Raw genomic sequence first — 22,815 nt, 5'->3', positions numbered from 1 at the left:
TTCAAGGCGTAGACACTATGGCTCTTCAGAGGTTAACAACATGCAGCTTAATGAAACAATGCAGTTTCATTCGAAATTACTTGATGGCCATGAGAATAATGCGTAATAAATGTGTTGTCGATCGTGATGAAAATTGCGTACAGTGCAGAGTAAACTAACAGTATGAATTATAGAATTATAACTGTACTGTTGCGTCTGAATGTTAAGGGAGTAAAATATCATTGCATGGTTATCGACACTAATAACACTGTTTTTGAAATGATAATTTCTTGCATTATTGGATGATGATAAGATATAAATAAATATCAATTATGCATACTAGCCTTAATTGTCACACTTACCCAATGTATGTTCAGCTACATTTATGATTAAAAAGAACAACACCAACTAAAATTAAGTTTAACAAATTTAATATCATTATAAATAAACAACAAAAATGAAATGACAATGTTGTCTATTATGTTAAAAAATATGTCACAAAAACCTATCAATAACACATATGATAAAAATGAAAAAAATTAGCAAAAATTCCAAACAGAAAGAACATAAAAAATGAAGATATCAAACTATGGTAGATGAAAATATCAGAAATATGATGATCTGAAAAGAAAATTCTAAAAAATATGACCATGTGAAAAATGGAAAATTTGGAAATATGAACTTTGCCAAATATAAATACACATTCTGTATGATTTGTTTTATCCAAAAAAAAAAAAAAAAAATTAGATATATTTTTATTTACTGTGAATCAGTTAAGAAAGCAATACGCTGTTTGAATGAATTTAGAAAAAACGCTTCCGCTTTTATTTAGGTATAAATCGAAGAACGATTTAGCCAAAATCACTAAAAGTGAAAAAAGCTTAGGTGGCAAAGTATATATTTTTTTTAGAAATAAGAAATATAAAGCAGATAGTGTTAATATTTGTAATCTAATATTTCATTGGTTTTTTCTGGTTTGCATGCAGGGGAATTATGGTCCTGACTTTTAAGAATTTTTAAACAATTTTTATGAAACAAATACAACTTACATATAGCACTTTAAAGAATAGCCAGGGTTATGATCAACATTTTCTGAAAAAAAAATTGCTGTTTTTCTCACATGTTTACACTCCAGTCCCAAGCAATAAAGAAACTCAATATATAAAGCACTAAAATGGGTAACGACACGAACAATGGAAATTGTCAAATTTTCGGGACAACCAGTCCCTTCTCCAGGACCAAAACATAAATTACATAAGTACAAAACAAATAAACAAAATCTAAAGCTACTACTTAACTACTTAAGAAACTATAAAAAAGAACAGCTCCATTATAAACAATTGTTCACATTCTTAGAGAAGGTGTTCCTGCTGTCGCCGATCGCTCTAGAGTAATCAATCGACTGCCAACTTCACGCCTGATTAAGTTAATTAGCTAATTAAAATTGACGTCCGAGTTAATAAATGAAAATTTGAGCCCCCGTTGTTAACTCGTACGGCACTTATGATATAAACTCGAATTTTTTATTAAAAAGAGATAAAATTAAATGAAAATAAATAAATCAAATTAAGAAAAAATGATTTACAAATAAAAGGTAGTAAAGAAACTAATAAATGAATTGAAGAGGCGCAGTTGACAGATTTCATGAAATTACTATGTGGGTGTCAGGTGATGTATGGCTATGAGACGTTCATTTTAGTGAAGTCCATTTGTTTGTTCATGCCATCAGGTCTGAATGAATTGAGTCTTTGTATCCAGAACTTTTCCTTGCATTTCCTCTCCGCGTACTTAAAACAACGGGAAAATAAACTGTTTGAATTCAACTTCGTGACTTTCACATAAAAAACATTAACTTAAGCTGTTAAATTATAAAATATTAAAATCGTGAAAAATCGTGAAAAATCGTGAAATTGAAAAAAAAAGTTAAGATTATCTTTAATCTTAACTGTTTGTTCAATTTCACCCTGAAATCAGAAAAGATCTAAGGCATCAATTTATCTCAAAATATGTAAATAAATATGTCACACAGAAACGCCAATGCAATACCCTACAAAATAAAAGTGCTAAAAACTTGGAGATGAACCTACATAATACTCGCTATACAAAACACTAAGTATTCGTCATAATAAAAAGGACAAAGAAGTACTCCACATTTCGCTTCTACTTTTGTCGACGTATATGTGTTCTCCTCTAAGCATTGTTTAAATATTTTAATATACAGTGCTTCTGCTCAGAAGGCTCTTTGATATTAGTTTAAATTTACAATTAGTTTTTGGAATGATCTTACATTTCTTATTTGCAGGCTAGGTTTATTTCCGGATTGTAAAATTTTCGAATCCAACCTCTCTAACGACTAAAGAATGTTTTAGTAAGTGATTGCTTTTAATTCATGTTGGCCTTTAATGTTTTGTATATAAATTTGAAATTGGACTAATGAATTCGAATTTAAAATAGAATTAGCGTGGGAAGGTCATTATTCTAATTTAATTTTAGAACCCTTTTTGATTTATGTTTTAATGAACTGAACTGTTCTTAATGAGGTTAACATCATTAACTTTTAATTAGCTCTTCTTAAACCCGCAGGATGATTTGTCAGTTTTCTGTCATGCAGTTTGATTTCATTACTTTTTTTTATATAAACTTCCTATAACTGCATTTAATATTTCTATTGCTTTTAAAATTAATATGTACGCTTAAATTAAAATGTAATTAAAAGCTCAAGATATAGAAATGGTGCAAACATAGAAATATTTACCTCTGTTTTGTATTTATTTAAAATATAACTCTTTTTAGCAAAATAAAAAGCCCCCCCCCCACCAAAAAAAAAGGAAAAAAAAAAAACAGGAAAAAACCCCCAAAACCCAGCAATATAATAAAAACAAATGCTTAAATACACGGTAAATATTCATATTTTAAAATTTTTAAAGCAGTATATCAAATTAATTCATAATGTACACGTTTACCTTTTTATCTTTCAATGCACTTGATATTTCAACTTTGTATTGAGCATGAAAAGGAAGCATCACCTGTGCTTGTCCACCTGTCATAAAGATGTATTCAACAAGGATTATAGATCTTGCAACAATGATCGTTAACAAGAGTTATGGATCTTGCAACAATGACAGACTGACAGTACACAAGCTTATCCAGAGACCATAAGCTGTATTTTTTGAAAAGTGCTAGTAATACAATGTAGTATGAGTAAAAGCCAGATAAAAATGTATACATTGTTAGAAACCGTTTTTAATCAACTTTTTCAACAATTGTTTTAAATATATATCCTCCATCTTAATTCTATCATTGTTACTTTTGTTTTCACCTTACAGTTTGACGTAACTTATGACTTTACCGATTTAATTAAAGTAAAAAAGTTAAAAATAAAGAAATTACGATGTAAATATTTCAAATATACTATTGAATGAATAAATGACATTAACAAACTGTCAACCATAAGGAATGAAAGCTGTATAATATTAAGAAACATTAAATCGAAAAACACCTTCTGTATTGAAAAATATATATGTAAGATACCGGTGTCTTCCGTGAATAAATCACTTTTTAAATTTTAGAACAGTTTCTTGGTTGTTATTTTTTTAAATTTAGAAATTCAATCCAAGTAAAAATTATCGAAGCAACTAAATTTAAGATACAAGTATAATACTTCGATTGCAACAACTTAAAAGTAGAATGATTCTCATTAGTATTACATTTACTACGATTTTCGTGTTGCTGACAAACATACAAAATCATAAAAAATCATTGTCAACTCGAATGGAGTGCAAATGTTTTAATTTATATATTAAGAAAAGGTTAAAAAAAAATAAATTGCGGTCTTCCTTTGACAATGAATTTTAATCAAATCTTACCTCTTGTCAATCAAATTTCCCGCCAAATAATTTCTAGAAAATTAGGGTGCAAAGAAGTGGGCTATGAGAATTGTTCAAATCCAATTGGCAGGGTTTTAAATCTTTTTATAACATTTCAATAAAACCAAATAAAGAGCCATATAATGCTCACAATACTCACAATTTGTAATCTAAAATGGATTGAAGCAACCAGTAAGTGAAAAGTTGATGACGCCAGATAATCTAAGTAAAGGATTCACTTATTTATGTTATTGAATAAACTAAATGATGATTTCTAATGATACGGACATCAAAACATACTTAAGTACAGTTTCGATCAGACCCAACCTAAAACACCAGAGTAAACCCCAACTAAACCCCGGGTTTACTTTCTGGGTTTACTTTGGGTTTACTTTTTGAACATTTAGGTCATTTCTGGGTTTACTTGGGGTTTACTTTAGGTTTACTCGAGAATTGCTTTTGGAGTCAATTATAAGTAATGAATTGTGAAGCAGACCTGTATTTTATCTTATCATCCTACTGCCTGTAATTCCTGTCCCTTGTATATTCCGAATGCACATGTAGCGTGTGCTTTCAGGGTATATTTCTGAGCCGGGTTTACTCTCTGTGTCCACTCTTGGTTGTCTTGGTGTTTTCTCTGGGTTTACTCTGTGTCCACTCTAGTAAACCCACAGTAAACCTAGAGTAAATCCAGAAAGTAAACCCGGGGTTTAGTTAGGGTTTACTTTCTATTAGGTTGGGTCTGATCGGAACCGTAGGCTGTTTTAAGAGATTAACAGTTCTTGAGAATGCCTCTGTCAAATTTGTACTTACAATATATAGAGTCTTCGGAGTGTAATATTATGGATTTTATATTGTATAAGCACTGAATTGTTAAAAAAATGTATTGAATTAGTAAAGTAAAATATGAATAAAGTTGATTATCATACAGTCAACTTAACTACGTAGTAATAAACGTTTTGAAGAGGTTTTAACCTTACATTGAGTTGAGAAATAGATATGATATTTCTAAAAAGGTTTAAAAAACTATTTTCAGTTGCACAATCGCAAGCAAGGGAGACATACATTTATATCAGATTTCATTTCAGAAAATCATTGAGTTTTTTTACGTTGATTTTATTTTATTTATTACTCCCTTTGTGTTTGCAAACTACTAGAATATATTATTAGAAAAAGAAATGTAAACAGAATTTGAACATTTTATCTTCATGGTGAAAACAGATTTTGTTGTGTATTTTCTTAACAGTACTATTACAATTCATTATTCAGAAAACACCATTAAATTGAAAAAAAAAAAATGGTCCATTTATATATCTAAGGTAATCAAACATTCAATTTAAGACATATATATTGACATGACCAAGGCATTCCAATTATAACATAATGACAATTTTTAAACAACTCTTAGAGAACAGATACGACGTAGCCTTAAGCTAAATTGACATATTTGTTTAATCTCTGAACCTTAATACATGTACTAAGTAAAATATTAAAGCAAATCAATTAGTATTTTTCTCAATATTTCATATCATTCAACAATGCATGCCAAGTAAAAAAGTACTAGTATATGTCGGCTAACTTTTCCCGGGTATTATGAAATCAAGTGCTTGGAAACGAGGGGAAGTTTAACACCACACTTTGTACATGTTTTCCACAAGAAATAAAACTCATATTCAGAATTTAATCAATGCTTTTAAAATACAAAAGTATATGATAGTGAATCATAATTAAATTTACAAATAAAAAAGTTTTAAAACAGCTAGCGAAAAAACTCTTTGAATTCAACTTAGTGACTTGCAGATAACAAAAAACATTACCCTACGCTGTTGTATTACGAAATATTAAAATCGTGAAAAATCCATTATGATAACAATAATTTTTTTTTCACATTTTCAAGATGAAATTGAAAAAAAAAGTAATTAGGATTTTTAAATAACTAACTGGCTAAAACAAACCCATAAATGAACATAACAAACAGCATATGTATGCTTGCGCTGAAAAAAAAACTAAGGGATGGTTATATCTCAAAATACATAAATGGATGTGTCAATGCAATACTCTACAAGATTAAAGTGCAAAAGTAACCTGGAGATGAATCTACATGGTACTCGCTACACAAAATAAAAAGTATCCTATACCATTAGGAGGACAAGGCAGTGCTCCACATTTTGATTCTACCGGGTTAATCATTTCGTCGAAGTACATGTGTTCTCCTCTAAGCATTGTTTAAAATTTAAATATACAATGTTTCTGCTCAGAAGGCTCTTTGATATTATAATTAATTTACAATTAATCATTGGAATGATCTAACATTTCTTATTACCAAGTTAATTTCTGGATTGTAAATTTTCGACTCTCTAACGACTAAAGGATATGTTAGTATGTCATTGCTTCATAAAATAAAACTAGCGTGGGAAGGTCGTTTTATTTCTTTAATTTTAGAGCCCTGTTTTTGATTTATGTTTCAGTGAACTGTTCTTAATGAGGTTCTCAAAGAGGTTCTTAATGAGGTAAACATCATTAACTTTTAATTAGCCATTCATTAACTCTCAGGATAATTTGTCGGTTTTCTGTCATGCAGTTTGATTTCATTATTTTTTTTAGATAAACTTCCTTATAATTGCATTTAACATGTATGTTGCCACTGCTTTAAAAAAATTATCATGCACGCTTAAATAATTAATTAAATAATATCATTCAACAATGCATGCCAAGTAAAAAAGTACTAGTATATGTCGGCTAACTTTTCCCGGGTATTATGAAATCAAGTGCTTGGAAACGAGGGGAAGTTTAACACCACACTTTGTACATGTTTTCCACAAGAAATAAAACTCATATTCAGAATTTAATCACTGCTTTTAAAATACAAAAGTATATGATAGTGAATCATAATTAAATTTACAAATAAAAAAGTTTTAAAACAGCTAGCGAAAAAACTCTTTGAATTCAACTTAGTGACTTGTATATAACAAAAAACATTACCCTACGCTGTTGTATTACGAAATATTAAAATCGTGAAAAATCCATTATGATAACAATAATTTTTTTTCACATTTTCAAGATGAAATTGAAAAAAAAAAGTAATTAGGATTTTTAAATAACTAACTGGCTAAAACAAACCCATAAATGAACATAACAAACAGCATATGTATGCTTGCGCTGAAAAAAGATCTAAGGGATGGTTATATCTCAAAATACATAAATGGATGTGTCAATGCAATACTCTACAAGATTAAAGTGCAAAAGTAACCTGGAGATGAATCTACATGGTACTCGCTACACAAAATAAAAAGTATCCTATACCATTAGGAGGACAAGGCAGTGCTCCACATTTTGATTCTACCGGGTTAATCATTTCGTCGAAGTACATGTGTTCTCCTCTAAGCATTGTTTAAATATTTAAATATACAATGTTTCTGCTCAGAAGGCTCTTTGATATTATAATTAATTTACAATTAATCATTGGAATGATCTAACATTTCTTATTACCAAGTTAATTTCTGGATTGTAAATTTTCGACTCTCTAACGACTAAAGGATATGTTAGTATGTCATTGCTTCATAAAATAAAACTAGCGTGGGAAGGTCGTTTTATTTCTTTAATTTTAGAGCCCTGTTTTTGATTTATGTTTCAGTGAACTGTTCTTAATGAGGTTCTCAAAGAGGTTCTTAATGAGGTAAACATCATTAACTTTTAATTAGCCATTCATTAACTCTCAGGATAATTTGTCGGTTTTCTGTCATGCAGTTTGATTTCATTATTTTTTTTAGATAAACTTCCTTATAATTGCATTTAACATGTATGTTGCCACTGCTTTAAAAAAATTATCATGCACGCTTAAATAAAAAGTCAAATCTGTTAAAATTATCAAAATATAAGACAAACTGTTTTGCTATGCAAATAATGTTAATCAAAAGCTCAAGAAATAAGAATGATACAAACAAAGAAATTTCTCTGATTTACCATGTCGGTCTTTGATAATTTTGATGCTTGAGAAGATTGACAGGCCCTGAATTAACAAAGTTAACTGATGCTAAAGGATTTTGAAACACCATCTTGCCTTTTTTCATTTTTGTTTTTGAACACAACAAGCCAATACGATTATCTTGAAAGATAATTACATCAAATGGTTTTTATATGCATGCAAAACAAACGTTCATGTAATTCATGTTATCTCTGAAATGATACAGCACTCTAACTGTGTATGTGCTTTAGAATACATAGGAATCCACCACGATTAAATCCAAATATCCATGTGGAAAATTGATATTGCAACCTATTTGACATATAATTCTGATGGGTTTTACTAGACATTGTTTCAACTACGCGGTCCAACGTTAACCAAGTCAGGTTGAAGATTCACATTAAAGGAGCATGGTCACGATTTTGGTCAAAAATTGTTTTTCCGATTTTAATATAAACAATGCTTCAGAAAGGCATTTTCAATAGGCAACCGAAATTCGAGTTATAAGCAAGTTACAGAGCTTGAAATTATTCGCTATATAAACAAAGCGTTTGTTTACATTTTGAACGTTGAAGTAATAATTTCAGTTTCAAACCTAAAACGAATGTTTTAAACGTTAGGAACTGTTTATCAATGCTTTAAATAAATAAAAAGATAGGCAAATAAGCTTGAAAAAGGATTTTCACTGGTATATTGAACCTATGTAAATAAAAACAGGGCACGAGCCTTGTTTACATGACAAAGAATTGTGAGCCCTGTATCTTGCTTATAACTCTACGAATGACTCTCAAATTTTATTTGATCATTAGAAATGCATTTCCAAAGCATTGTAAATGATGAAATCATAAAAATAGAATTTGACCAAAATCGTGACCATGCCCCTGTAATTAATATGAAACTGAGGATTTTACGATGCAAATTACTTATCAGCAAAATGAGCAAAATGAAAAGCCCCTCCTCCACAAAAAACAATAACAACAACAACAAACAAACAAAAATAATAACGCACAACCCCCATCCCCCAAAAAACCCCACGAAAATAGCAAAAACAGTACAAAAAATACGATGTTGTGTTGGAAAATGGAGATTTATTGAAGAAAACACACAAAAAATATCATTGAAAGAGCTGCTGAACAGAATAAATCATTCTATATTGAACATTTTGTAATTCCGTTTTACAACCCATATTCGAAGATCTTACAAATGAAAAGGAAAAATATATACATGTATCAATACCTTGCAGTGCCTCATAAACTCTCCTATCAAATGCCCTACTTGCTGACAACACTTTTACCACAAATGCCAGTGAACCTACCAATTATTCAATCTCTTTCTTTGTTACTTTTTTACTGCCAGTGACATAATAAATCATGACAATAACCTCGTCCACTTTTTTTTGGAACATAAATTGTACGTGCACAAAATTAATTCCTAGTTCTTAAAGTTCTAAGATATTAGAAGGACTTAGTCTTTTTTTTTTGGTGCAATGGGGATTCCCAAATCTTCAGGGACACATAGTTCTCGAATTTGATGCATCAGTCATGTGCATTCACTAGAGTTAGCTGATCCAACAAATGAGAAATTATTTAAGTAATGTACAATTCCATCTTTTTCTGACCTTTGTAAACATGATAAAAAAAATTGTAAACAATGAACAGGACACAGATGATCCCATATATACTGGTAAACACTTGTCTATGTAATGTGATTTATCAACATTGATACTAAGCAGACATATTTCTCGAGGACTGATTTGTAAAAATCTAAAAGCACTTGAAAAATCCATTTCTTTTATAAAAGCCCTTGTCACCTTGTTTAAATTATGTTAATTACATGATCAAACGAAGATTGGTTGACAGAACAAAACTGCTGATCAATGTAATCATAAACATTGTCTCTAAACGGTTTAGACAAGTTTGTTATCATGCGCCATCCACCTTGCTTTCTTGGTAATAAACTAACTGATTTACATCTTAAATTTGATATTAATTGGGCTTTAAAAGGACCTAAAACTTTCCCCAAAACTATATTATTCTTCATTGTTATCCCAATTCACTTTAATATTGAATTACAGACTCCTTATTCTTATACTGTATGCTATTTCTAGGGCCAATACAGTTTATTAAAAAACATCTCTTAAAACCGCGTGAGTTTTTTTGGGGATAATTTTTAATCGAATTCAGGATAACTTTAATTGGAATAGATCCAAATTGCCATGATTATAGACTATTGCGTAGCCGGGTAAAAATATCTCGGCCGGAAATTGTGGGAAAGGCTGTGATATTGGCTCAACTAGTGTAAATTGTTTGCCAGTGTTATTCTAGGAATACATACATTTCACAGAATGATGTGAACCATTATTCTTGTCGAAAATGTGCAAGAATCAACAATTTTGATTTTGAATACTCCTACATATTATAAGAATAGCAATGAAACTTATTCGCAAAATCTGTAATGTTATTTTAGACTAGAGGATGCATATTTAACAGCCATAGTTCAACATCGACTAAACATCAGCTAAGACTGGAATCAATAGATGTCTTCAATTTTAATTGGACATCGTATACCCTCGTTACTAAAATTTTGTAAACACTCTGCACCTTTTCTAATCCTAGCTATATAACGAAATAACTTAACAGTTTACAAAGATGCTTGGCACAATAAATGGTAGCAAAAATTAAAAAACAAACATCTGACCATTGTGAAATAGATACTATCACCCCGTCTTTGTATCTTGATTAGACCTCAGTCACCCCATGCATCATTTTATATGCAATATGAGGCTGAATATCTGACGCATGTTCTTTCATTAAGAATTTGTTTAAGTGCAATATATTTTTTTTTACCTTTTAATGCAGTGGGTACATTAGCCCAAATAAGTGAGTGCTGACTTGTCCGTTGGGGCACTTGCCATTATTTGAACAGGTTGTACAGATGGTTGGATTACTGGAACTGACAGCTTTTGGCTTTTACCATTATGATAGCTCATAGCTGAAGTATCGGAAGTTGAATCGAAAACCGCTGGCATATCAAAGCCTCCTAGACGTGGACGACCTAAGGTTATTTACTCTCAAAATCTCATAAAATAAGGATATAAATTATTAGGCCAAGACGAATTTGTAATTATGCTGCAATATTTATTATCATTATTTACCTCATCTGTAAAAATGCCCACATGTTTAGAAAAATATCTTTTTTTCTAGATAATGATGTTTAAATATACGGTAAATATTTATATTTTAAAATTTTTAAAGCAATAAATCAAACTAATTCAAGATGTAGTTTTCCTATTTATCATTCGATGTACTGGATATTTAATTTCTTTTGAGAAAACTTTTTACCACCTATCACCTTTGTGTTAAGCACAAATAGGAAGTAGTATATGTGCATCCCAACCTGTTATATAGATGTATAAAACAAGGATTGTGGATCTTACAACAATGACCGTTAACAAGTGTTATGGATCTTGCAACAATGACAGACTGACAGTACACGTGCTTAAATACATGTAACCTGGTTTAATCCAAGCTTTATACTTTAAAAAATGTTCGTAATACAATGTAATAGCCGGATAGAAAATGTATACATCGCTTTAAATGAACATATTGAACCCTTAACATAGAGATTAAGACATTTTGCCAATAAGCTACAAAACGCGTTCACCAGAGTAACTGCTTACACCGTTAGTTCTTCAACACGTGTGTGATGATGTCAGTAAGCTATAACTGAATTCTGACTTATAAGTTATTATTGTATAATTAATCAAAACCCATTTCCATTTTCAATAAACAAGCCCGAAATAGCAAAAAGGAGAGTAAGGTGGTAGACACGCTTTGGTCTGTCCAAGTCAGAGTAACCATCAACATATATACTTACAATAGTTAATATTGACTGATTACGTAAGCAGTGAATATATTTACTAGGAACTTGCTTAAATTACATATAGGAGTAAAGATTATTGACAAATGTTGAATAAATGAAATAAAAACAGATATGTATACACTGGCATATAAAGGGGGGGGGGGTGACCATCTTCTCCAATTTGTTTTTTTCCCCCAAAACAGTCTTTTATCCGAAATTCCCATTAGGGACAGTGATAAAAAATTCACTAAATATCCAGCCATGAAGTTGTTTTAAAAATAAGGTAAAGAGAGCAATTAAAAAAAGAATTCGGACACACTATATACAAAAATGAAAAAAATAAATAAATGGGTCAACATTTTTGCATTGTGTCATTTATGTGTAAAGTGTTAATTCTAGCGCTTGCGCGTGGTATCATCTAGTTGATTTTAGATATATATGCTCCACCTCAGTTCTATCTTTGTTCCTTTTGTTTTCACTTTAGAGTTTGGCGAAACTTGTGAATAAAGTAAAACCTTAAAAATAAAGAAATGACGATGTGAATAATTCTAATATACTACAGAATGACCAAGTGACATTGACAAACTGTCAACCATAAGAAATGAAAACTTTTTAAAATTAAGAAGCATTAAATCAAAGAACACCTGTTGTACTGAAAAATATATATGTAGGATACCGGTGTTCTGCATAAACAAATCACTTTTTTAAATTTTAGAACAGTTTCTTTTTTGTTTTTGTTTTTTTATCTAGAAATTCCATCCAAATCAAATGAATTGAAGAATTGAAACAAATAATTTTGAGATATAATACTTCGATTGCAACTAGTTAAAAGTAGAATGATTCTCATTAGTATTACAGTTACTACGATTTTCGTGTTGCTGGCAAAAATACAAAATCATAAAAACCCATTGTTAACTCGAGTAGAATTCAAATGTTTTAAATTATATATAAGTATGAAAAAAACTATGTCAGTGAATGGTTCTTTATGACAGTCGTAACATGTTCTTAGATGATTTACCTATAAATCAAGAGTCAGAGTAGTGATATTGCATAAGAAAATAAATCAAGTTTAAATAATTCATCAGCAAAGTTGTATACATGAATAGAACTTTCAGTTCCTGATCTTTACAAATTGTGCATCTTAATTTCTGCCCCCAAAAACACATTGCGGTCCTCTTGTGACAATGAATTTCAATCAAAGCTTATCTCTGGTCTCTAAATATAAAATGCTCACAATACTCACAATTTATAATCTAAAATGGATCGAAGCAACCAGTAAGTTAAAAGGCGATGACACCAGATGATATAAGTAAAGGATTCATTTATTTATGTTATTAAATAAACTAAATGACTCATAATGATACGGACATGCAAACATATACTTACGTAGGTTGTTTTAAGAGATAAACAGTTCTTGAGAATACCGCCTAATTACACATTTGAAGTTAGTAATATCATAGACATATTTCACATTGCCAGAATTTCTGATGATGGAAACTTGATTGTTCTAACCTAACGATGTACACGCCATCGCATACTGGCATATAGGCAGCTATGCCCCTTGGTCAACATAATTAAATGACATAAAATGCACTCTCAGATCCCTTAAATAATGTTTTTCCTCACCATAACTACTAATGGGTGTCACACAAAATCTCAAATTTTATGTTTATATTGAGTCTATATATATGAATATATATATATATATATATGAATATATATATATATATATATATATATATATATATATATATATATATATATATATATATATATATATATATATATATATATATATATATATATATATATATACGAATGAAATTAAAAAGCAGTTAAAATGTAAGTGTAAGCAATAAATGTACAATTGCATAATTTTTAATTGCCAATGCTACAGTTATGTTTCATAATTGATTCAACTTTTTGCGAAGTTTTTCTTACTCATTTTTGCTCTCTTTGCTTTTTAAAGTGGAAATTCCATATTTCCGTTCTTGCGCAGAACTCAGAGTGATACATACCGACCAGGGTGTGTAAAGTAATAAAATCTGGAAACATAAACTTTGATAGCATATTAAAATGATTAATCATTATTTGCCAAACATTTTGAAAATTCTCCAAATTATTCCCAATAAACTAATCTCTGGAAAAAAGAAAATGATTTAGATTGTCTTGACTGGCCACCATGGTCAAAAGATATCAATATAATTAAAATCACGTGGCACGTCACTGTACATTGTACTCCAATTGTCCATTTGTTCAATTGATTTATTTCATGCTCGTTCTTCCATGGCGCCTGTTCCTACCTCTATCTTTTTAGAGGTCCGCGTTGCTCTGCTTTGAATTTGAATGTCGTGTTTTATGGATTTTTGAGATGTTTGACACTTTATGATCATTTTTTCATGTAAAAATTGCGAAGGTATCAAAAGCGTAAGGCTTTGGTATTTTATTTCTGTTTCTCTCTAGAAAGTGTCGAGACATCAATCAATCGATATTAATCATTTTCAAATTCTAGGTCGTCTTATGTTTTATTTTTTTTTTTTAGAAATGGTTTTGATATATTTCAAGTACAATTAAAGTATATGCAACCTTTTTCTTATACATTATATACAGCAAATAATAAAAAAAATTAAACTACACATAATCTATCAAAACAACAGAGAAAAAAGGACAACAAAATTTCTCTATATCTGCTTGTGTTCTTTATAACATGAATTACAGAGGCTAGGAATTGGGCCTCCCCAGCTTATCTTTTTAATATTTGAAAGCATGTATCATGTAAACTTCAGATTATCTTGGATTGTTCTTCAAACATTCAAAATCATGAAAATGATGGTGGTTATTTGTCTATTACGAAGTCTTACAATATGTTTCGATGACGCTATCCTCAATACACGCATAGAAACAGTTATGATGACAACGAAAAATATGCGGATGGCCAACAGGAACCCGGATATTTAATAAAATATATTAATGGAATATACATGTACGGCGGATACGTCGGGGGATATGGTGGATAAAACTAGCTGTACGCAGATATGAAGATGACGATGACATTAAGGACAGTGTCAGAACTTATATTGGCATCGTGATGATAATAATAGGAGCTGGATTTGGTAGCAATGGCGCTTGTATCGCTAGGAATACCTGTAATTGATGAATTGTTAAAAACCTAATAAGCATTTACTTGTTTACAATAAAAGTGGTTGACAAACAACCAAAGACTTCTGGTTCTTTTACTTTGCTAAAATTGCCATAATTCAGTTTGTGCCAAATGATTAGTTGTTCAATATTCATTTGTTTATTTATGCTTGGTAGGTAACAAAAAACTCATTTCATCAATAAATGACGATTTTGTCCAAACGTAAAATGCTCACATCGAGAATTCACCATCAGTTTGAACAGAAAATATTGACCATGTTAAGTGCTAGCGAAAAAACAAAGTATTTGCAATATCCCCTTCTTGATATTGAACCTCAAAGATAAACATTGTCAGGCCTTCCAATGGCATTTTCGCAAACGTGGTTTACAGGGATTTTACAGTTGGAAAATGGCTGACTTAAATAAATCACTTAATTTACTAATTAACATCGTTAAATTCTTTATCAGCTTCAGGATTTCTTTTGACAAAGCCAATAAAATATATCATTTTTAGGTAAAATCAAACAATATGCCTTAATACGACAAATCTTCAGTGTAATGAATTTTCCGGTTTATTGTGATTATGATGAAAACTCAAGAATAAAAGAAACACCAACTTGCTTCAGTAAAAAGAAATCACCGTAAAAGGGTTTTAAAAAATAATAAAAAAAAGCTATTGCTTGATAGGTAAATAAATGATTTTTTTTTTCTGAATAAGAATTTTTTGGAGTTGTCTGTTAAGACAGGAACAATTGCGTTTTTAAGTCATTTTTTTAAAAAAACTATCTTTATGTTATTAATTTTCTTGTAAAATGTTTGTTTTACGAGTAATAGCAATATACAAAGGCTGATATTTTGTTATGCAAACTGTTGTTGATCTACCCATTTTACTTATTTTTGTAAAGTACATTCATAAAGTAATAAAAGGAAAATATAAAAAATCAATGAAAAAATTATTTTTATTGTATATATATTACGTGTCTGAAGCCTGTTTAAAATTAAAAGGTCTTTCATCGAATTACAGATTATCTATCAAAAATTGATAGGTAAATCAATTATATATTTTTTTAGTAAAAAATTTTTGAGAACGTCAGTCATTTAAAAAAAGAATTGTTAATTGACTCTAAACATTTTATCTACTTTTATAGAGTGCAAATGTTTTTAATTATAAAATCAACCAGGATGAAACACATTATAGTTATGTCTGTAAGTTGTTATATATTGCGGTTGTAACATGCGCCCAGATGATTTACCTCATCATGAGAGCAGTGACAATGCATCAAAAAATGAAAAAAAAAGTTGAAAAGATTCATCAGCAACAAGTGCATTAAATAAAATTGCAAGTTGCAATATCTAACTCCCTAAAATATACAGGTTCAGTTTTTATTACAAGTCATTTGATCTCCCTTGTAACAAGCAAACGCTTGTTTGCAGTCGGGTGACGTAATGCAGACTGAGCGCCGAAATCTGCTGAGGGAATGCCCATAACGCTACATGTAACTACAATTTTCCTTGTGCTTAATTTAAGGTTTTAAATGCGTAATGACTGTTACTCTCGCGATACAAGTCCAAACGGTCGGTGTAACGAAGAATAATGGCCCCCGTCGAAAATCGCCGGGGACAATTTTCGACGTAGAATAATGACCTCCCCCCGGTCATTATTCTACACAGAAATATGCCTAAAGAATAAGTGTCATTTTCATAGAAATGAGCACATGCATCATGAAAAGTGACCCCTGTAGAATAATGACCTCTTAAAGATTAAAGTTTTTCAGTATATTTTTTTCATTATTTGTCAAATAGTCTTTACAATATTGTAATTTTTACTGCAGTTTACAGAAAGTAACAGAAATTATAATTTATATTCAAATAAACTTAACGTGAAAGAAGGGGTATATATTAGAAAATAAAAAATCATTCCGTTATAACAAGATACTGACGTAGTGCGTCGGGGTATAGTTGTCATCTTAACGACTACATTTACATTAATTTTTATTTCATTAGTACGAGTGACAACACATTAACATCATTTCGATAAACAAGGCACTGTAAAACAAAATTCTGTTTATTGGCGATACAAGAGTAGACTCGATATTGTTAATGAATTATACTTGCATTGACGATTTTCCCCTACTACAAACTACTGGGAATGCAAGTGCTCGCCTAGAATTAATGATGAAACCAAATTAAAATTATGAGAAGTTTACTCCACTATAAGGCATAATATAATCAATCTAAAGTTAGCAGGCACTAACAGCAGTCATTACGCCAGTAGATTTTAAAGGCCAATAACCGAAGGAAAATCGTCAAAGTATTGATAGTACTCGAACAGAAAATTTATTTTACTGTTTCAGTTTTTATTATCTATATAAGATTTAATATAGCCACGTACTCTTCACACATTTGCTCTAAAAGAATAAAGTACATTCATGATCACAAATACATTACAACAAATGTTTAGAATATCGATGTTCATGTATTACGTAGAAGAAAACAAAACTAACGTAAAATGATTTTTTTCACTTTCCCCCAGAAAATGAAATAATTTATATCCCTACGTACCTGCCTCCTTAGTCTTTTTCCATAAAAATATATACGTGTATCATTCTTCGATTGACAATTCATTCACCACTGAATATTGCTTATATTATTAAGATATTTTAAGGTCTTACGTTTCCAACAGAAGACCTTGTACTGATTCTGATGGTAATTCTTTATAATTGTTAATCTTCTTTAAGGCGTTTTTTAAACCTTGATATCTTTTTTATTTGTCGTCCGATTTCATTCAAATTTTCGGAGTTTATTGTAAATTAGATTTTGTTTTTTAGTCACAAAAAATGAGATATCATAACTTCCGGGTTCGATTTTTTTTCCTACATAAATATTTTAGGGGCATTCGTTTCCGGACAAATGCTCCGAAATGGTCCGTAGCAAATTATCCAAAATTAAAAATCTTTAAACTTTACACCTTGAATGTTGTCCTCTGATTTTTTATTTTAGTTTTTTCCAATTGTATCACTTGAATTATAAAATCGAAATCTATGTTAACAAAAGTGCTAATTTTTACTCATGTTTTTGCTTCGTAACTTTTTAGTTTGAAATATTTTTTAAATGCATATAGAACAAAAGATGTGCATAAATTAAAGGGTTTTCGTTTGAGACCAGAAAAAGGGGCTGGCCTCTTAAAAAAGGATCTACGCGCCTGCAAAGTCTTTGCTGTGTAACTGAAAACGATACATGCTAGGGTAATGATGTCGCTGGAAAAGTTGTTCTTCATTATCTTATCAATCTAACTGTAATATAGTGTTGTTTGGATATTGCGTAATATGAGAGTTAAAAGCTTCACATGAAGACATGCATATCTGCTTTCATTTTGCTTATAGGGAATAGCTCCCTCTGTGTAATAGTGTTTTAAAGTCGCAGCTAATACTTTTCTTGTCTAAATATATCCCAAATTTATCATATACATATCTTTATCTGTTTTACAAGAGGTCTAACTCTTCAATACTCTGCACTCTGGGGGTTACATTAATACATAGAAAATAGGCATGAACTAATTTTCAAGAGTTCAATTTGATTTTCTAAAGCCCTGATTAATTAGAAGTTAAGGTAGTGTGAAAAAACCTCCTATCAATAATTGTCAGACCCTGAAAAGTGTAAGTAGAAGGGGGATTGTTTTATTAAACTGATTGACAGTCCTTTTTTGACATGAAGCTGTAACGAAAGACCTCATCGTTGCTTGCAACGTGTTCAGCTCTAGTTTCAACAATTAATATTTCATGATTATTGTTCGTAAATTATTACACAATTTCCTCATTGGTATGAATTTGTTTTTCTTTATATGCGTCATTTCCGCCATATATCGACGAGAGAAATGAGGTAACTGTTAACAATCAATTTGTGGCAATGTCAAAGTGTTTTGTGTGTGTTTGCTACGGATATGCAAAACTAAATACAGCGATTCATTTACAAGTTCGGTATTTTTAACTTCAAAATCAGTTGAACAGAGTGAAAATTCAAGTAATTTCAAACTCGTAACTTGGATACGGGATAACCAATTTCTATTCTTGTTTACAGGGGGAGGGGGGTCTTTTTTCAAACAAATCCGATTATTTTTCAGCAAAAAGGGGGTGGGGGATTTTCTATGTCGAAAAATGACCCCGGTCAATATTCGGGGGTATTATTCTTCATTACACCGGCGTACAAACGAACATTCGAGATTTAACGCTCCATTTGGCTAAACTATTAAAAAACTACAACTGCTTGAAAATTTAAACTGGTGGGCGGTTTACAAATAAATGTGACGTAATATACATTCATAAAAAAAAAAACCAAAACACAAAACACAAAAAACCCAACACTGGACAGATAATGACAATCCGGACAAAAATCATTACAATACAGGTACAAAATTCCTCAAGATAGTAGAAATTCCAGCTGCTTATAAATAGAGTTATAATTACTTAATTTTATTTCCATTAATTGAATAAAAGAGATACGTGTAACTAGTTTTACACTACCACATATGCCAGTAATATTTAAAATTAAAGTTAGATAGCTTTATTCGCAGTGCATAACAACAGATGTAGAAAATTTGGTCCAAAAACAAGTCGGTCCTATCTGCATGTATATAAAGCCGATGTAACGTAGAATAAAGACCCCCGTAGAATAATGACCGAGGGTCATTTTTCGACGTAGAATAATTACCCCCCAGTCATTATTCTACACAGAAAAATGAACCACCCCCCTGTCATTATTCTACGTAGAAAAATGACCCCTTTGCCTGAAAAATAAGTGTCATTTTCATAAAAACTCTCTACGTGAAGAAAAGTGACCCCTTTAGAATAATGACACCCTTAGAGATTACAGTTTTTAAGCATATTTTTTTCATTATTTGGGAAATAGTCTTTACAATATTGTAAGGTAAAGGTGAAGGGGTGATCACTCCTTCACCTTTGCATCTTCGCACTCTATCTTGCCTTCGCATCTTCGCACTTTCGCCTTCGCCTTTTTTTTATTGCATTCAGCAAGTCTCGGTCGATTAGAACCATTTTAACAATTAAGGCCTTGGACTTTCAGGAGAGCGTAGCCTTCTTTTCCTTGCGTCAAAACAAGTTAAAAATGACGCGGTTTCAAGCGAAATATGCATCGATTGCGTAGTATTAGCTCAAAAGTCAGACAAATCTTGTTGATTTCAAAGAGCAATGGATGAGTTGCTAGCAATGAAATTCTGTTTGACACAACTACCCATATACGAAGCTCTTGTTAAAATGGTTCTACATAGAATTTGATGCAGGCACCGTACTCGTCAAGGTTTTCCGATTAATCCATGCTATTATTGGTACGCATACGCTTGGCCATCGCGATTACTATGAATGTTTATAAATATTTTAATGTGTACATGTAACATATATGTTTACCAGTGTTGGCTTTGCCTAATCATTATATACTCCACACAAAATGAAATGTCCGCCATAATATGTACATATGCACTTCCAGACTCCTGTCACTTTCCGGCCGTCTGTTTACCGTGGATCAAACACAGTAACATTCTAATTTCATCATGCGACACTCCTTGCTCATGCATTGATCTAGAAGGGAAGAGGGGGTCCGCCCCCGGAAAATTCAATATTAATAATTTTACGCAGTAAAAGGGGAGAGGGGGGTTCGGATCCCATCCCCCTGGATAATTTAATTTTTTTTATTTTATAAAATGAAATTTCCAAAACATGCCGTGGAAGCTTTCAAACGATAGAGAGCTCCGCAATTATAAAAAGGCGAAAGCGCGAGAATGCGAAGGCGATAGTGCGAAGTTGCGAAGGCGAAGGAACGATAGCAGTATCGCTTCTTCGCCTTTGCAACTTCGCACTTTTACCTTTGCGTCTTCGCGCTTCGCCGTCGCATCTTCGCATGCACTTTCGCTCCTTGCCGTCGCATCTTCGCACTTTCGCCATCGCATCTTCGCACTCTCGCATCTTTGCCCTATACGCAAAAGTGCGAAGGTCGAAGTGGCCCCATAGGAACACCATACTTTGCCCATTCATAATATAATCCACTGAAACATTTGAATTTCTGTATACGACCTTCTTTGTTCATTCACAGATCTAAAAGATGAAAGGGGTTCGTCCCCCCCCCCAGCGCTTCGTAAATTTAATATTACTTATTTCAAGCAGAAAAGGAGGAGAGGGGGTCAGAATCCCCACTCCTGGAAAATTTAATATTAATTTCACATAGTTATTATACCAAAAACATGCCTCGGAACCTCCCCTTACCCACAGCAAATACAATTGTACAATTATCCTCGGACCACTCCCCTCGAACAAAATTATGGAACTGCGCAGGTTGTTGAAAATAAATTCTTAAAAGTTCGTCCTCTGCCGCAGATGTCATTTTATACAGCTAAAATTATCTTTAAACAATAGAGAAGTCCACAAACATAAAAAGGCGAAGGCGAAAGTGCAAAGGTGCGAGTGCGAGAGTGTGAAGTTGCGAAGGCAAGGGAGAGATAGTAGCATCATTCCTTCGCCTTCGCAACTTCGCACTTTCGCCTTTGCATCGTCGTGCTTTGCCGTCGTATCTTCGCATTTTCGCCCTTTTGCCATCGCAACTTCGCGCTTTCGGCTTCGCATCTTCGCACTCTTGCATATTCGCCCTAAAGGCGAAAGTGTGAAGGTCGAACTAGCCCCATCGGAACACCATGATTTTCCCCTGCTACAAACTGCTGGGTATGCTAGTGCATCACCCAGAATTAATGATGAAACCAAAATTATGAAATGTCTACTCCATTGTTAGGCCTGCACTAAAGCCAAGCTGAAGTTAGCAGGCGCTGACAGCAGCCATAGAAGTTAATGGCCATTAAGGAAAATTGTCAAAGTACTGAGAGTACTCGCACAGAAAATATAATTTACTTTATCATCGGCATACTTTAATTAATATTACTATGATTAAAGCATCAATAGTTTGTATGAGCATTGACAACTTTGGATGAAGTTAAGATCGTGTGATCAAAATCAAAGGGGATATAAACCCCTAATATGATCCTGAACCCCTTATCAACGCTTTTAGAAACAATCTCTTCTTATTATAATCGATCAGTGTTTATTATCTATTAAGATTTACTATACTCAGGTACTCTTCACACATTTGCTCTAAAGGAATAAAGTCTATTCATGATCACAAATACAACATTACAACAAATGTTTAGAATATCGATGTTCATGTATTATGTAGAAGAAAACAAAACTAACTGATTTTTTAAAAATCACTTTCCCCCAGAAATGCAAATAAGAAGTATTCATATTCTACGTTACCTGCCTCCTTCGTCTTTTTCCATAAAAAATATATACATGTATCATTCTTTGATTGACAATTCATTCACCAATAAATATTGCTTACATTATTACAACAATTATTCTTCCATGGTTATTGTTCGATAATTATCACATAATATCCTCATTGGGAATTTTAAATTTGCAATTCTTTACTAGTATTTGCGTCATTTCCCGCCATATGTCGACCAAAAAAGTGACGTAACTGTAAGAGTGTTTTGTGTGTGTTTGATATGAATATGAAAAACTATAAACAGCGATTTATTTACAAGTTCGGCGTTTATAACTTCAAAATCAGTTGAACAGAGTGAACATTCAAGTAATGTTAAAGTCGTATCTTGGATACGGGGTAACCAATTTCTATACTTGTATACAAAGGGTGTCATTTTCTACGGGGGTCATTTTTCTTCATGTTTAACATGAAGAAAAATAACCCCTGTTTCTTTTTTCGTCAGAAAAATCCAACTGTTCTTCAGCAAGGGGGGTCATTATTCTACGTCGAAATATGACCCCCGGTCATTATTCTACGGGGGTCATTATGCTTCATTACACCGGAATACCTTTATATTTATTACGATTTTTGAGCACGTGTTTTTTTTTTATTAATGTGGTTACCAGCCTTAGCTATTATTAATGCCCGATCATTATTAAACGACAGATTCAAGTTAATGTCGTTAAC

The sequence above is a fragment of the Crassostrea angulata genome, chromosome 8 (assembly GCF_025612915.1).
Source record: "Crassostrea angulata isolate pt1a10 chromosome 8, ASM2561291v2, whole genome shotgun sequence".
Classification (NCBI taxonomy): domain Eukaryota; kingdom Metazoa; phylum Mollusca; class Bivalvia; order Ostreida; family Ostreidae; genus Magallana; species Magallana angulata.
This window is presented reverse-complemented; position numbering follows the sequence as displayed.